At 37.3% G+C, this 14,325-nt stretch overlaps 1 protein-coding gene across 2 annotated transcripts in view; it reads left to right on the top strand.

The window, feature by feature from the left end:
* The window catches only part of SLC12A2 (solute carrier family 12 member 2), a 108,669-nt gene that overhangs the window by 1,585 nt on the left and 92,759 nt on the right, over positions 1 to 14,325 (top strand). The gene's annotated exons all lie outside the window — the stretch shown is intronic.

The raw sequence follows: 14,325 nt of genomic DNA, 5'->3' as shown, positions 1-14,325 counted from the left end.
TTGTTTTTTTTTCCTGTGGAGGATGTCTAGAAAGACCTTCTGGGGTCTTGCATAAGTAGTTACACTTTGTGAACAGAAAACCATCCCTAAAAGTCTACTGGTTTCCACATTGTTATTTTTTATGGCCACATCCAATTTTTATTTTTTCAGGGTGTAAAATTACTATTTTGAGATAAGCTCAATGCTTTTGAAAATTAATATTTAACTTTTATGAGTTGGGATTATTTGATGTTTGTTTTAACAAGTGTAAAATGGTTATGTTGATGAAATTTTGTGAATCCAGAGTTGGTACCACATAGGCTGAGATGTCATAGTGTGGAAAAGTTTGAATAGAGAAAGTATGTAATTTCTTCAGGTGTGATTATTTGCTCTCATACACTCATTTCAAACAAGACTCTACTTGTCCTAGTGTTTGATAATGTAACATTCATACATTTTGAAATAATTACAGAGGTCCCAATCCTTACAGCTTACTGATTCTTTAAAAGCCTGACATCATTTAGCTTTGGATAATACTACTTCTGTTACTCCCTTATGGTATTTTGTCATATCGGGGGGAAAAAAAAAACAGTTTTTAAGACACTTATTTATACTCTTGTAGTTTTCTTTCAAAAGAAAGAAACTTGTAGTTTATTTTTATCCCCGCCAAACTACAAATCTCTGTTAAAGTAAATGTATAGCTGATAATTTCCCTTTCATTATAGCAATTTTATTATTAAAAATACCATAAGCTATATTTCAGATTGATTTCACCAAAGCTGAACAGTTAAGTAGTAAGGCAGTCAATATTTTAGAAGGTTTTTTGAATTGAAGGATATTATAAACCTTGAACTTGTAAATATCCTAGGAAAGTTTTTGTTACTCTTAAGTTTTCTGAACAACAGAGCTCTTCCAAGTTCTCCAAAACTTGAGGGGTTTGGGGGCATTTTTGATCAGTTTACAGTGTCTTAAAAAGAAAACTTGTATAGTTAGCTGTGTATCTGAAGCAACTATCCAACCTATGAGCCCCATCTTCCTCAGCTTTCGTGGTTATTTTGAAGATTAGAAAAGAAAAGGACATCAAGGCTCATGTTCAGTACCTAGAAAATAATGGCTTATGTAGTTATTATTTTTATCTGTGTTGGCCTATCAGAAAGTACACAAACTCTAGGATTTCAATTTATATTCTCTTAATTCCTACATGATGAATGTAGTGTATAAATGTTATGTTCATAAGCTGCATTTATGCAACAGGTAGTATAAGGAATTCTTTGTAGTTTTGTTTTGTTTTAACCTTCTGCCACTTGGGTCCTTTATGGTCAGTTTAAAAAGTTTATTAGATTAACTAAGCATAGTATCTCATATGGAAAATAATTTTGTTAGAATTTCACAAATGGACTGAAGAAACATGTCATGTTAAGGAGTACAGATCTGACTATGGAGACTGACTGCTGTTAAAGGAGGGTAGGAGAGGTTCTAGCATAGTTTGACTAGATCCTCACCATGCGTAGGTTTACTTTTACCTCCATGAAGCCTATTCTAATGCTTCTAGTCCTCAGTGAATCATAATATTTAGAATTTTGTAACATTTAATTCTAGCGCTTGATTGAATGTCACATAATCTACTTTGATTAATAAGTGCTTCAGTATGCACCTTAACTGGATCTAACTCTGTACTAGGTTCTACAAAAGAACAAAAGAAGTAAAAGACAAGCACTTTAGAAACTTGTTAGGGGAGAAGACTATATAGTCTTCTACTTGTTTTCCTTTCTTTACCCACCACTGTGACTTTAAAGTTTCTTCCCCTGAAAATCCAAGTGAAGTGGAATATGGTGCTTCTATGGTGTGTATTACTGTCTTGTGCAGCCTTTGTAGAGCCAGGACTCATGAGTTTTCCATTTGTCAAATTTTTATTGGAGAGAGGAGTTTCTTAAGTGTTGGCCACATGGCTTTTGGTACTGTGGTATGATGGAGTGGTTAGCAAAACATATACTGACTTCATCTAGATACACCTTAACCAAATGGTTGCACAAATAAGATAGGTACAAGCTTTATTTTCAGGGCTATGTGAGGAAAGTGTAAGATACTAGTAAGGCTATAAAGGGACCTAATTTTAATTGGGGTTGGTGAGACCTTTTTCAAGAAGTGTGACATTGAAGCTAAAACCAAAAGGGTAAGTTTATGATAGGGCAGGATAGCATTCCAGGCAAAAGAGGCCCTATATGTAAATATACTGAGAGGAGAGAGTTGTATGTCCAAAGAACTATAAGAACTATAAAGAGGCCAGGAGAAGATGTTATTATAAACATAGTGGCAGGTTATTGAAGGATTTTTCATGAGGTGGCAACATGATCTGTTTTGTTATACCATCTCTGGCTGCTGGATAAAGAATGGATTGGCAGGAGCAACAATGGAAGCAGGGAGATCCAAGCTATTACTGAGTTACAGATAATAAGAGTTGGTGGCAGAATGAATCGTATGCAGGTGGATTGGATGTGGGAGTGAAAGAGGAGCTGATTCCCGGGTTTTGGACTTGAGCAACTGAATAGATGGTGTTACTACTAAGATGGCAAATACAGGAGAGGAACTAGATTTGAGAGAGGAAAGGAGGAATTCTGTTAGAGTGGTAGTTTATATTTTAGTCCAAGAGTCAATTTGAGAGAGGGGGACAGAATACATGATATATCTGTATAAATGTGTGTATGTATATGTGTATGTAAGTATTTATATACACACAGGTATGTACATAATGTATGCGTATATATGTATGTGTGTATATACATTGGATATCTAGTACAAAGAAGTGCATGTATATATCTGTATAGATAGGGAGAGTCTAAAATCATGGACTTGAAATGACTTAGGGAGAGTGGGAAGATTAGAGAAAAGAAATGGGGTCTGAGTTTAGGTGTAGAGAAGGTATAAAGGTTTGTTAGATGTTGTGGAGACATTAAAAAGGGAAGCAAGAAGGAGCTGCTAGGCTGGTGAGAAATAGCCAGGATCGCAGTGTCAGGGAAGCTGAGAAAGGAGGGTTTTTTTTGTTTTGTTTTGTTTTTTTTTAAGATTTTATTTATTTATTTGACAGAGAAAGATCACAAGTAGGCAGAGAGTCAGGCAGAGAGAGAGAGAAGCAGACTCCCTGCTGAGCAAAGAGCCTGATACAGGGCTCTATCCCAAGACCTGAGATCATGACCTGAGCCACTCAGGTGCCCCTGAGAAAGGAGGGGCAGAAACTCATCAGGGCTCTTACCAGGAAGTGTTTTTTGTTTTTTTTTTTAAATCTTTTTTTTTTTTTTTTTTTTCAAAAAGTAAGTCCAAAGTACTGATTCTTGCCCCTACAAGGAGAAATTTAAAAGTGGAGGTCAAACAAACTAATATTTGGTGGGCAACTTCAACACATGTAATGGAAAACATGATCAAATGTGGAAAAATTGAGTGGTGAACGACCTGTAATAGCTTCTACAGGATTAAAGCATTATTAAAACCCTTTCACAGGTACGATTACCTTTGCACAGTTGTCCTTAGTCAAGGCTTGGGAGCTTGGAAGATCACAGAGTTTTGGGTGTGATTCATGCCAGGACATAGTATCTTCTCTTTGTTATCTCTCTTCTTCCTACCTGTCCCTCCAGCCCGCCTCGACCTGCTTGGAGACGGTAGGGATGTTAAAGAGGACACATTGTGGGTTATCAGCATCATCCCTCTGCCCTGACTTCGTGAAAGTGAAATGATATAACTGAGATTTGAAATGAGGAGGAATGGTTGTGATAGTGTAGTTAGTGATAAATATGACTTTCGTAGAATCTGAGCTTGTGTCTCATGTATCTCCATACATAGAATAGGTACTTAATATACATTTGTTCGCTGAATGTGTCAGGGTAGGCAGTTCTTCCTTCTTAAGAAGGACTTTAACTAAAACATTAAACAGTATGTCATCTCCACTAACTTGTGTAGCTGCTTGTTTTAGTGAGTTCTATTGACTCTGGAACAAGAAATTTCGGACACTGCTAATGACTTTATTATATAACTTCGGTCCTTGAAGTTTTCTGAAGGAAAGAATGGGTCACATCCCATAAGGGGGGAGGAGTAGAGGAGTTCCCAAACTGAATAAAGGTAGGACCCTGATAAGAAATATTTGCACATGGCAAAGTCAAATTTCAAGGATTCTGCACTTTTGGCAGTGCTTCACCGTGCTAAACTCATGCCATTTGAGGTGAAGTGTGGTTTATCCATAACACTGTATGTAGTCACCCAGGTACACACCAGCTGACTGCCTGGGTAGAAGGAAAGAGAGACCTTGGGATTTAAAATGTGGCAGAACTGTACACTGCAGTCATAATTGATGTCTTTTCTATATGTATTTGTGTTGCTATACTCACATTCCCAATCCCATGAGACTGGAATAACGTATCTCAGTTCTTACATGTTAAATGTATCTGTTTTAAATAATTTTTACTTACATGTTTTATGTAAGTGTTTAGAAAGTCCAAAGTACTAATCCTTTGGTTCCATGCTGAAGTGACATGAATTTAGTTACTCAACAAAGCCTTACTGAGCACCAACAACAGCACTGTTTTAAGTGCTGGGAGTAGAGCTACAAATACAGCCAAGTCTCGGAGCTTTCATTCTAGTCGTAGGAGTCAGTAAGCAAATAGGTCCGATGTAAGTACTGTGAAGAAAATTAAAGGTGGCTAGATGGTGATGGCCAGTGTGCTGTATGAGGGTAGTCAGAGAAGGCCTCTCTCATGCTGAGCAGATGCAAGAAGGGAGTGAGGGATCAACCCTTGCAAATAATGGGAGGAGAAGAGCAGTCCAGGCAGGTGAATGATGAACATCAAGACCCTGAGGTGGAAGTGTGCTTGGCGTGACAGAAACAAGGAGGCCAGCAAGATGGGAGGAGCAAGAGGCAGAGTGATAGGAGAGGTCAGAACAATAATGAGGAACAAACCTGAGATAACCGTGTTTGATATAATGAGAGGTATCGAGATGCTGGGCGTGTTAAAAAGGTAAAATTGTTGGAATTTGTTGCTGTTTTGGATGAGGGGTATATGGAAAGATTAATGCCAGGGCTTTTCCCCTTTTTAGAATGGAGTTGATATTTATGGAGATGGGGAAGACTGTGGGAAAAGCAGGTTTGGGAAGTAAACTTGAGTAGGGTTTCTGCAAATTAGTTCTATAATGGGGCAAATATTAATAAAATGGCAGCCACTGGTTTGTGAAATGATAGTATTTAAGAAGATGGGTCTTAATTTGTAACATAAAAATGTGCTTTTATACTTCAGATTTTAGGGAAGGTTGTGAAAACCAGTAGTTTTTCAAAAAGGATACAAAAGGGTGTGCAACTAGTGGGTCAGTTCCAGAAGGTGAAAGGGTGAGGGATGGACAAGGAAAACTACTTAAAATATTCAAGTTAAAAACTTATCAGTGGTGGGGCACCTGGATGGCTTAATGGGCTAAGCATCCATTTCTTGATTTTGGTGCAGGTCCTGGTTTTAGCATTATTAGATGGAGCCCAGCAGTGGGCTTTGTGCTCAGCAAGGTGTCTGAGGTCCTCTCCCTCTCCTGCCTCTCCCTCTGCTTGCGTGTGTGTGTGTGTGTGTGTGTGTACATACGCATGCATGCATGAGCTCTTGTTCTCTCTCTCAAATCTTAATAAATTATCCATAGGAATCTATAGTCTCTCATTTAACCTACGAAAGCTGGGGGTACCCGGGTGGCTCAGTTGATTAAGCAGCTGCCTTCTACTCACGTTATGATCCTGGAGTCCTGGGATGGAGCCCCTGTCAGGGTTCCTGCTCAGCTAAGAGCCTACTTCTCATGGTGCTCTCGGTGTGTATGCACACATGCTCTCGCATGCTCGCTCTCTCTCTTAAATAAAGAAAGAAAATCTTTAAAAAAATAAATATGAAAGCTGTCTTCCACCACTGACTACTTTATCCTTTGATATTTTACTAGTATCTGTATTACTGCTTTCTCAAAGCTATTATGAAAACCTGAGTACTGATAGAGAACTCAGGGATGACTATTTAGAAGCTGGGGAAAATCTGAAAAGCAAAAAATAGCTTAGTGGAATGTTGTCTCTGTGAAGAAGCTAATTACAACAGGTGATTTGTAGTGCCCCTGGGCTCTGAAATTCCCCTGCTTTAAATTTTCACTATACTGTTCCTGAACATTGACTAATTAGATATTCACCTAGGTTAAGAATCGCAGAAACATTTGGGATGGTTCTTTGTTAGGTTCGTGTGAATTAGTTCCTTCAACAACGTGGCTTCTAACATAGTTTAGTATGTAAGTCATTTCGGCGCTTTTGGAGGGTAGTTGGCTTTTTAGGGTAGACTTGATTTTTCCAGTGGAGATTTTTTTTTTTTTTTTTTTTTTATTTGACAGAGAGAAATCACAACTAGGCAGAGAGGCAGGCAGAGAGAGAGGAGGAAGCAGGCTCCCTGTGGAGCAGAGAGCCCGATGTGGGGCTCGATCCCAGGACCCTGGGATCATGACCCGAGCTGAAGGCAGAGGCTTTAACCCACTGAGCCACCCAGGCGCCCCTCCAGTGGAGATTTAAAAGACCCATGCAGACCCTGAACTTCTATGCCATGATTTTACTTAATACTTCTCAAAGTTACCAGTGACCTCCACCCTATTATCAAGTCCAGAAGAATACCTTCTCCCTCCCCTGTCCCATCTTCCATCAACATTCAAACTTCCAGCAGTATTTGATTTTCTGTTGAGGTCTTTTGTTTCTCTTCTTGGGCTTCTGTAGCACCGTTTTATCTTTTAACTCTGTGTTTCTTTCAGTCCAGTGTTTTATGCAGTCTCCTTTATCTCCAAAATGGCCATCCTCAAGGTTAGATTCGAGGTTAGATTCTCCCCTGTCTTTCTTTTTCTCCCCTATGCTATATGATCTGTAGGCTAATGAATTCCAAAATTCTGTGTCCTACCTACAATCCCTTTGCTGAATTGAGGACATCTAGTGACTGTTGGATTTTTTGTCTCTAATCTCAAAGACACCCTGTACTCACAGATTTAGGATTTTCTCCCTCCCGTTCCAAAAGCAAATCAGCCTAAGCTTCTTCCAGTTTGCCCTATGTCTGCATGGATGGTACACTATTCTTTGTGTTGCACGGGTGAGAAGTGTATGAGTTGTCCTTGATGCTTTCTCTAATCCTTCCACATCCAGTTTATCACTGAGTTCGTTCACCTTTATTTCCGAAGTATTTTTTTTTTTTTTCATCTTCACTGCTATCCTAACCCAAACTGCAGCTGTTCCTCTATAGCCTTCTAACTGGATTCTCTGTATTCACTGTGCTCTCCCATCACTGCTGAGCCCAGAATATTTTTAAAACCAAACTGACACGTTATCCCTTGGCTTAAAACTAGCCCAGCATTGTCTAGGTCTGGCTTACCTCTTCCTCAGTGTTTCAGTTACTCGTGTCACAGTACTTCCTTTTCCATAGGGCCTTTGTACATGATACTGTCCATGAACTCTTGCTCCCTTCTCCCCCATACACACACTGTTAACTTTTCAGTTTTAAGATTTTGCTTCAGTCCTGTTGTCCTCAGAGGAAGCTTTTATTCTCTAGCTAGGACAAACCACTTTTTCCCTGAGATACTTTATTTCAGTCAATAATTGTATATTTATTAATGTAGTTATTTGAATTGGCTCAAGTTGACTTCAAGGTCCATGCGAAGCAGACTATGTGGCTACTTACCATTATGTGTCCCTAGTACCTTGTATATAGGCCTAAGGTAGCAGACCCTCAATCAGTACATTTTCAGTAATGGAACTCCTTCTTTGTAAATCAATGGACTACAAAAGAAAAACTCTTTGACATATCCTGTATTTGTTATTTAGACAGATTACCCTGATAACTCACATTTGGAGTTTAAGAAGCAGAAGAGCTCAGAGGTGTCTGAATGGCTCAGATGGTTAAATGTAAATGTATGCCTTTGCCCTGGATCATGATCCCAGGGTTCTGGGATCTAGCCAATATGTTGGGCTCCCTACTCAGTGTGGGCAGGGCATCTTCTTTTCCCTCTCTCTTTGCCTCTCCCCCTGCTTGTGCGCTCGCTCTCTCTCTCTCTCAAATAAATAAATAAAATCTTGGGGGGAAAAAAAGCAGCAGCAGAAAAGCTCAGTAACCTGTCCAAAATTATAGGACTTGTGATTTGCCTGAGTCAGGGTTGGAACTTGGAGCAAATATTCTGATTCTTAATTGGTGCTAATTCCAGTATGATATAGTTTAATACTGTATCCATTTTTGTTACTTTTTGATTATTTTCTTTTTAAAATACCCATGACAGTTGTTTTTTAGCTCATTGAAGATAAGGTAGAAAAGATTTGGACTCGTCCATTTTATTATATGAATGTATCTTTTTCTCGTTGGAAAATCTTCAAAAAAATTACATAAGGAGAAATTTCTTTTCTTTTTTTTTTTTTTTTTTTTTTTTTTTTAAGATTTTACTTTTAAGTTATCTCTGCACCCAGCATGGGGCTCCAGCTTACAACCGCTGATTAAGAGTCTCATGTTCTACCCATTGAGGGAGCCAGGTACCCCTAAGAAAGTTTGTTATAAATGGAATCTTAGTTTTTGTTTGTTTCCTCTGCCTTTCCCTATCCATACACATCTCTCAAAAGACCTACATTTTTAAATATTCTAGGGCTGTGCTTTATGATACAATAACCAGTAGTTATATATGGCTGTGAAACTAAGTCTAAATTTAAGTTAAAAATTCAAGTTTTCAATTATTGGAGCCACATTTTAAGTGCTCAAATACCCACATGGAGCTATTGCTACCATATTGGACCATTGGAGAGCTGGAACATTTTTATCATTACAGAAAGATCAGTTAGTGCTGTCAAGGAAAGTGATATTTAAAGGGATGTTTTCCCCTCTTTTTGTACCTCCTTTCTTCCACATTAAATAGTCACCCCTAGTTTAAAATTATTAAAGTCAAATTTTCTTGTAGTGTTGCGTGGCATCCTTCCTTACATAAAGGTGTTTAAACATATTACTCCATCCATGAAGTGTTTGCTGGATCAGTGGAATGTACCTATTTCCATCTGAGAATGGAAATCTGGGTCTTTAATTGGAAAGGCTATGAAGAATTTCTTAATATTGTACAAACGGTTGAAGTATCCAAAGCATTTTAACTTATATGTCTGTATTTGATCTTCAAATCTATCTTCGGAGGAAGTAGGTTTTAAGAGGGTCTTGGAGTAGCAATATGATTTTACAAGGTTGTGGTTTGCCTACAGCCATACAACTAATACTTAGGCTGAATCTTTCTGAAACTGGGTCTTTCTCTCCTTATCTTTTTTTATGAACTAGTGATTTCAAAATTTTTAAAAGAATCACCTGGACAAAAACTACAGACTCCTCTTTACCACAGAATATATATGTAGTTTTTAATAAGCTTTCCTGGTGATTCCCAGAGAGCTGGGTTTGAGAACCAGAGTCCCAAAGCATGTTGAGAGTCTTACACTTTGGTTGTCTATAACAGTAGTACATTTGTTAATTTTTTGATGTGGTGATACTCAACTTTGGAATACCCTTATATGGATAAGTGGTAACTCTCAAAGATCTGACTTAAACCTTTCAGTAACTCTATACTGAATTACATTAAGTTACCAATTATTGGAGATCTGCCATGTTTCAGGAGCTTCCTAGAGTCTGGGTATGATAGACTTCCAAACCAGGTAAATTATAGATAAATTCAGAGGCTTATAACAATTTGCTCAAGTCTCATAGCCAGTAAGTGACAGATGGCTGTTTTTAAACCTGGGTGTGTTAATGGATAGCTCACATGCAAGGTATTAGGACAAAGGTGTATGTTGTTTATTCAGTGGCCTATTAAAATCCTGTAGGGAAATCAGACATATTAAAAGTACTAATGGATAAATCTGAATCCTGAAGAGTTCATGTAGAATAGTTAGACTTATTCCAGAGAGAGGTGCTGCTCCCTCCTTTTTTTTTTTTTTTTAAAGACTTTATTTGAGACGGAGAGAGAGAGAGAGACGTGAGTGAGAGGAAGAGCAGAGGGAGAGAGACAGGCAGACTCCACACTGAGTGGGGAGCCCAACGTGGTGCTGGAACCCATGACCCTGAGATCATGACCTGAGCTGAAATCACTTGTCAAATGCTGAGGTGACTAACCTACCCTTGTGCCTTGTATCTCTCTTTTGTAGAACCTAATGGTTGCAGACATAAATGCCCAAGCCCTATTGTTTTAGAAGTGAAGCTTTATGATAAATTACTTGTAGCACTGAATTATCTGTAAATTTCTAGAAATAATAATAGGCAAATTAGTAAATTTGTGCGTTTGGAGAAATTACTAAACTGCCTCGCTTGTTGCAGTCCCAATTATTTGGAAAATTTGCTGTCCTGAAAAAAGGCTGATCTCTTAATTAAACAAAGCAACAGCAGTAACATAAAGGCTTTCACAGTAGAGGGTTTCACCCCACCTATACTTGTGGACTGTATAGTTATACTTTATGCACAGTTATAACAAATATGGCACAAAGTAAGTTAGAAGGAAAAATGAGCATGGCAGAGGTGGAGCCAGAGATAGCCAGCATGTCATAGAGACGAAAGATAAGAAAATCATGAAAAGCAGAAACAAAGTTCTCAGTAAATAGCACTCTAGAGTAGCCATTTAGAATGGATGCAAAAAACACCACCTAAGTTTTGGTTATTGTAGCATCTCCATCCAGCATAGTGCAGGCACACATTTACAACAGTGTTTTATTTTATTTTTTAATTTTTTTTAAACAGTGTTTTAAATTTTAATACAAAAGAGAGTCAACAGGGGCGCCTGGGTGGCTCAGTGGCAAGCCTGCTTCCCTCTCTCTCTCTCTGCCTGCCTCTCTGTCTACTTGTGATCTCTCTCTGTCAAATAAATAAAATATTAAAAAAAGAGTCAACAAATTACACAATTTGAAGAAATTTCAGTCTCAAGGCATCCTAGAGTATCGAATTTTAAGGGCTGAGGAGTAATCCTTTTTAAAACTAACACTTTAAAAATGTACTCCAGATGTTTCATTTTGTACTTTATTTAAAATGTTTGTTATTATTTTATTATGAAAAGAAAATACAGAAACTTTGGAATATAGGGAAAGTTTATAAAATTTTTGTGTTTCTGTGTGCATTTTAAAACTACTGTTTTTTTATTTGACCTAGCAATAAATAAATAATCATTAGTAAGTAACTAATAAAAAAACTAATAAAAGTTTTCTGTCACCCACGGTAATCTGCTCTTTTAAGTGAGTGGGTAATACTCCCATACATGTATGTAACCATATATGGTTACATACATGTAACATATAATATGGTTATATATGATGTATATAACCATAACTTGCATTTTCTGCTGACTTACTTAGTCTCCATTTACCTCTATTGCAGTTTGGTTGTAATAGGCTTTGGTGTTTTTGATACTTGTTCACCATTTCCTTATTTGTTTTGTGATTTGTTTTGTGATTCCCTAATCCTCTTTTCCTGACAATTTTTGTGCTAATCAGATATTTTTTAGTATTCCATTTTAATTCTTCTCTTGACTTTCCAGTGATATGTTTCTTTGTATTATTATTATTTCAGTGGTTACTCTACTTAGAGATAATACTGAATTTCTTCAGCTAAAATGTAGGAACTTTAAAACGATCCTTTTCTTAGTGCTCTGGTTGTCATAAATTAGAAACCCCAGTACAGTGTTGTACATTTTTCTTTCAACAACCATATGGCTTTAAAAAAGAGAAGAAAATAAAAATAGATGTATGGTATTTTATATTCACTTATTTCCATTCATTTTTATTTCTTGTAGATCATGGTGCTGGTAGTCCTTTCTTTCCTTCAGTACTTGGTGTAAAGGAGGTCAACTGGTAACAAAATTATTTTTGTTAATGGGAAAATGTCTTTATTTCACTTTACTTTTGAAAGATAATTTTGCTAGATGTGGTCTTCTTGGTTGACAGGGTTTTCTTTCAGCCCTTTGAGTATGCACCTCTACTGTCTTCTCACCGCTATTGTTTCTGATAAGGCCATTAACCATGTCATTTTCTCTTTACTTGTGGCTTTCAGCATTTGTATATAGGGGCTGTTTGTGTGTATGTGTGTGTGTGTGTATCTGTTTTTCAATTTTTTAAATTTCTTCTTCTGTAAGTTAATGCTTTTCACTGCTTCCTCCTGCCATTTACCTTCTGCTGTTGAGTCCATCTCATGAACTTTTCATCAAGTTTTGTGATTTGCAGGTCTAGAATTTGTAATTTTTAAAATATAGCTTCTGTTTCTCTGTAGAGATACCCTTTTCATTAATTGATAATCATATTCACCTTTAGTTTTTTTTAACATATTATTATAGCTGTTTTGAGGTCTTTTTTTTTTTTTTTCTTAAGATTTATTTATTTGAGAGAAAGAGAGCACAAGTGACAGGGGGGCCGGGGCAGAGAGAGAGGGAGAATCTCAGGCAGTCTCCCCACAGAGTGGGGAACCTGATACTAGGCTCAGTCCCAAAACTCTGAGATCATGACCTGAGCCGAAATCAAGAGTCGGACGTTCAACCAACTGAGCAACCCAGGTGCCCCTGTTTTGAAGTCTTTATCAACTAAATCCAACATCTGGACCTACTTAGCATTAATCTCTAATGGTTTTTTTTTTCCTAATTACGAGTTATAGTTCCCTATTTATTAATACTTAGAAGTGAAAATTGAACATGGAGGTAATACATTATAGTGCCTTCTGGTGGTGGTGGTGGTTTTATTTTCTTTTAAGGATTATTGTTTTTTGTTCCATCAGGTATTTGACTGCCTGGGTTCAGACTGCAAACTGGTTCCTGTTTTCCAGCTCTGTGGTAGCTGATATAACCGTTCTGTTTTCTGGTTTTTAGCTGCTGCTTTTTTTAGCCTGCCTCCTTGGGGTGGGGAGGTCTTCCTTATACCTGTGTAATTTAATGGTTAGCCAAGATTTGGGGCTTACCCTTGACATCATTCCATTTTTTTCTCTGGAGATTGCCACTTAAATCTCAATTCCTGTCTTGGCTTTGGACTGTCTTCTCCGATGTTTCTAGTTACTTAGGCTTCCATCCATTTGAGTTACACACGTTTGGGGGAATGGTCTCAATTAAAAAAGGCATCATATTGAGGGATCTCATCCATTGCAGCTGCCTCTATCAGGAGCATTTCCTTTCTGATGTTTGTTTGTTTGTTTGTTTTTTCCATCTGCCCCAGGTTCTTTAACCTGCATGTGTAGTTGAGCTGTCAGTCAGGGATTTAAATCTTGGCCTTTAAGATTTAAATCTTTCCACTTAATACTTGTGTGACCCTCAGAGAAAGGACTTCCCCCCCTTTGGTCCTTGGTTTCCTGCTATAGAAAATGAGAAAGACGATAATTCATAGTGAGAAGTACATGAAATACCAAGTGCATGCCATGGCCTAGCTATAGTTTTTGTTGTCACATGGTTCTCTATATTGCTTTTCCAATATTTTCCCCACTTATGATGCCACTGTTCATGTATTTTTATCTTTGTTAACTTTTGGACCTTCTTGTTTTAAAAGTAAAACAATTTGAAATGTAGATCACAGAGTCATATTATTAATTGATAGTGGGAGCTGTAAGATTTCTGGTAATTTGAGTTAGGTTCAAATTATTTGTTGAAGTTAGCAAGTTGTGTGGGATTTGAAATCTTGCATGCATTATGCTGTTTTTAATGCACAGTGTTGTAACTCAGTCTTGAATGGCTAGTAAAGAACATGATGGGCTAGGTAGAGTACTGAATTCTTTGACTGTAATCAGCAGTTCTGACTTGGTTTATTGTAAAGTCACATGGTCACACCATCCACTTTTATCTGTGGCACTTGAGTTTTGAGCTTTGCATTAATGCCACTGGATATTAATAGACCATTGTTAACCAGAGCAGATTGGATTCCTGTAAAACAATACTTTGTTTTGAGAGAGTAGTCTGTATGGGGAGCATTACACTGAATACACCAATCACCGACAGCACGGATAGGAAATGTTGGTAGCTTTGGGATGATAAAATTGGCTAGTACTTGATGAAAATATTATTGGAATAAACCCAGCCACTTTGGTATCTAAATGTGCACATGCATACATCCATTTTGGTTTTGGCTATGTTTTAGGATGTTAATTTAATACTTTATCCTATCTTAGTAGTAAACGGATGGCTTTTAAATTATATGAGAGATTTTCATCTTTAAAGTGTCTTTATTAATACCTTAGTTCAAAAGTTTGTTTTTAGGATTTAAATTGCATTTTTTGGTGAATTTTAATGTTTTTTAGATGTAATTTTGGGTTTATTTAAATCAATAATAAGCTGCTTATAAACAAAGAATAATTC

The sequence above is a fragment of the Meles meles genome, chromosome 3 (genome assembly GCF_922984935.1).
Source record: "Meles meles chromosome 3, mMelMel3.1 paternal haplotype, whole genome shotgun sequence".
Lineage (NCBI taxonomy): Eukaryota > Metazoa > Chordata > Mammalia > Carnivora > Mustelidae > Meles > Meles meles.
Note: the sequence above shows the minus strand (reverse complement) of the source record. Positions and strands in the feature narration are given on the sequence as shown.